The sequence below is a fragment of the Camelina sativa genome, chromosome 1, assembly GCF_000633955.1.
Source record: "Camelina sativa cultivar DH55 chromosome 1, Cs, whole genome shotgun sequence".
NCBI lineage: Eukaryota > Viridiplantae > Streptophyta > Magnoliopsida > Brassicales > Brassicaceae > Camelina > Camelina sativa.
Window position 1 is genome coordinate 4,571,016 of NC_025685.1, and position 3,296 is coordinate 4,574,311.

At 38.4% G+C, this 3,296-nt stretch overlaps 1 long non-coding RNA gene, 1 other non-coding gene and 1 pseudogene across 2 annotated transcripts; 2 read left to right on the plus strand and 1 right to left on the minus strand.

Annotated features, from left to right (window-relative positions):
* The window catches only part of LOC104704377, a 2,948-nt pseudogene extending 1,480 nt beyond the window's left edge, over nucleotides 1-1,468 (plus strand).
* On the minus strand, nucleotides 1,546-2,195 carry LOC104772279. The gene is made up of 3 exons (XR_764999.2): nucleotides 2,035-2,195; nucleotides 1,841-1,947; nucleotides 1,546-1,749 (listed from the first exon to the last, which is right to left on the minus strand). It is a non-coding gene; the product is annotated as an uncharacterized LOC104772279 (long non-coding RNA).
* TRNAV-CAC lies at nucleotides 2,371-2,444 on the plus strand. The gene has a single exon. It is a non-coding gene; the product is annotated as a tRNA-Val (tRNA).

A 3,296-nucleotide genomic window follows, 5' to 3' on the forward strand; every position in this document is an offset into this window, starting at 1 on the left:
AAGTATGGCCAATATTTTTGCAACCGCGAGAATTGCTCTTACGTAGTTCATTCAAAATGTGTAACACATGAGAACGTATGGGACGGGAAAGAGCTCGAACGGGCACCCGAAGTACCGGACGAGATTGAAGATATCCTCCCATATAAGAAGATTTGTGGTGATGACTTAATAAGACACTTCTCTCATGACCATCTTCTAAAGCTCAAGAAGTATGATGGTGTTAGAGATGCAGAGAAGCAATGTCAAGCATGCATCCTTCCTATAGACTGTCGTGATTTCTACAATTGCACGCACTGTGATTTTTTTCTCCACAAGGTATGTGCTTGCCTTCTTCGGAAACTGAGTCATGCGTTACACAAACACCCTCTTATCCTAGACACCTCTCCTCGAAATTACTATGATCTCATCAATTGTTCAGCCTGTTCCAGAAAGTTCACTGGTTTCAGGTACATATGTACCAAAGCTAATTGTGTGTCCAAGCAAGTTCAGATAGATGTTCGATGTATTTCATCAGTTCCTGATTATTTCACTCATGAAAGTCATGAACATCCTCTGTTTATCTCCACGTCTTCCAAAGGTGAAAACAAGACTGGTTGTGTGGGTTGCAAGAAGACAGGTATGCGATCTTACCTACAGTGTACTAAATGCAAATTTGCTATGTGTTGTCAATGCGCTACAATTCCAACTATAGTAAGCTACAAATACGACAAGCATCCTCTGTCTCTTTGCTATGGAGAAGAATCTGGTGATAAGTACTGGTGCGAAGTATGTGAGAAAGAGGTTAATCCAAGGGGAAGGTTTTACAAATGCAACGAATGTTGTATCACTATCCACCTTCATTGCATATTCACATCTTCTGCTTATATGAAGCCTGGTTTCAGATTCAAGTATTACTCGTCCAAAGTGGAAGTTCGTCGCAACGGTAACATCACTCGACCGTATTGCGTTAATGTGGTCATCGTTGTCCAGGTTACATCTACTACAAAAACGATAACTCTGTAACCGTTACTTGTTCTTTGAACTGTTTAGATAAAAAGCTGACGCGACGGCATGCATCGTGAGCTCTCTTTGTGTGTCTCTTTTGTTTGTTTTTTCTTGAAGAACTCTGAAATCTCTAAAGAATTAAAATCTCTTTGAATTTCTTCATCTCTGTTTTCTTAATAGACTCAGAAGACATAGTTTCGCAAAATAGACTCTGTGAAGGTGCATGGAAAAAAAAATAAGTAGCTTCAACGTTTTCATCTACCAACCAAGCACCATGCAAACTATCCTCAAAACTAGTAAACCAAAAGTTCATTTCATTGAACATTGTTTAATGGCAATCACAAACATTAAGATAGAATTCGAGATGATGATTCATCTCAAATGTATTTCTTTTTGGGAGATGAACCAAGATGGCTTCAACAAAACAATCTGCTCTCTCTCTGTGTCCCTAATATGTAAGGATCAAACTAGTGTCCTTGATGGACCTTAGTTTACAATTTCCAAGCAAAGGTCCATTGTTAGGTTCAGGGTTTTCATTAAAATAGATAATCCAGCTCAGGATGAGTCAAAGAAGCTATGTATCAGCTAAAATAGAGTATTCACAGAGTAACACTACAAGTCTGATAGAGAAACTTTATATGATTAAAGAGAAGAAACCAAAAAAAAAAAAGATCACACTTGTGTGTTTGTGTTACCTTGCCTTTGGTTCCGGCTACATATGGATAATGCTCATCTTTGAAAGGTCACATCTTCCAGGCCAAGACTCTGCATATGCGTTGTTGTTACGTTAAGAAAATAGAAAAAAAAAAAAAAACACCAAAATCAAACAGAGAAATCAGAAAGAGAGTAAAACAACCTTTACATAATCAGACATCAAACTGAACTGATCTCCTCTGTTGGGCCTTGGGATCAACGATGACAACACAACGAACCAGCGCTTCCTCATATGGATCACTCCACCACCTGCTTTTCGATTCAGAACAAAATCAGTGATATATGTATATAATAAAAAGATTCATCAGGAGCGAGAATGGAAGAAATTGACAAAACCTCGAGGTGCCGCCATGTCGATCTGCTTTCCAGAACAACTGAGACTATCAATGGAACCCGAGAGTCTTTACAGAGAGCAATTTGAGATGAGAGAGAGACAAAGAGTGGTTATATATGCTCCCAATTTTAAAAATTTGGAAAAGATTCGCCATTGTTGGTGAAGCTTGAGGCAATAGAAGTAGTAGATCACGAACGGCACGGTGTGCTGTGTGGTACCAAAAAAAAAAAAAAAAAAAAAAAAAAAAAAAANAAAACAGCAAACATTCTTTTGTTTCCTTCATATGTTTTTTTCATCTATGATATATCTATTTAATAAGTAGAGAAGTAGACATGATCGTCTGGGTGGTGTAGTCGGTTATCACGCTAGTCTCACACACTAGAGGTCCCCGGTTCGAACCCGGGCTCAGACACTTTTTTTAGTTTGTTTTTTTTCTTTTCAAAAATTGCGTTGCTGGCCACATCATCATCTGTTGTTTACACGCATGCTATTATTATGTTCATTTCGCACGCGGGGAGGCACTGAATAAATAACACACGTGCCAATCTTCACTTTTCCTTGTTTCTTCCCTCATTGCTTGAAACCACAGGGAAAAAAACAAAAACAAAACCTGAGAATCAAAATACCCACGAATTCGAATCCCTAATTAAACCCTATTTTTCCATCTTTGTCTTCGAATTCGTGTAGGAGGTTATTGTTTCTCTCTTGTGATATATCGATCTCCATAGTTGCTGAAGAGAGAGAGAGAGAGAGAGAGAAAGAGATGGATTGGGATAGCGTTGCTGCTGAGGATGTGATTGAGGCGCTAAGAGAGGTTGAATGGTCGACGAGTCCTCGTTCCTTGGCTGAGTTCTTCTCCAGATTCGCTTTTCCTCGATCTTTCTCTAAATGGATGAGCCGTCTCAAATGCAATCTCTACTAGTATATTTTACTCTTTACCCTCTCTTTGTTTCCTATATACATATATATATGCTTATTCGTGTTTGCAAATCCAAGTGTTGATTTTGATTCATCCTTGTTTCAGCTATAGGACGAATTACTTCATCCTGTTGATTTTCGTTCTGGGTATGTCCAAAGTCTCCGAATTACTTTTTTTTTTATTTTTTTTTGGCTGTAAATGAGAAACCTGGGATTTTTTTTTATTTAAGATCCTCTTGAGCTGTGTTTGATACTTAACAACTGGGTGTTATAACTCTTTTTTTTCTCCCCTTTTTTGGACTCAGGTCTTGCACTTATCACGCGACCTTTGGCTATTCTTGGTGCT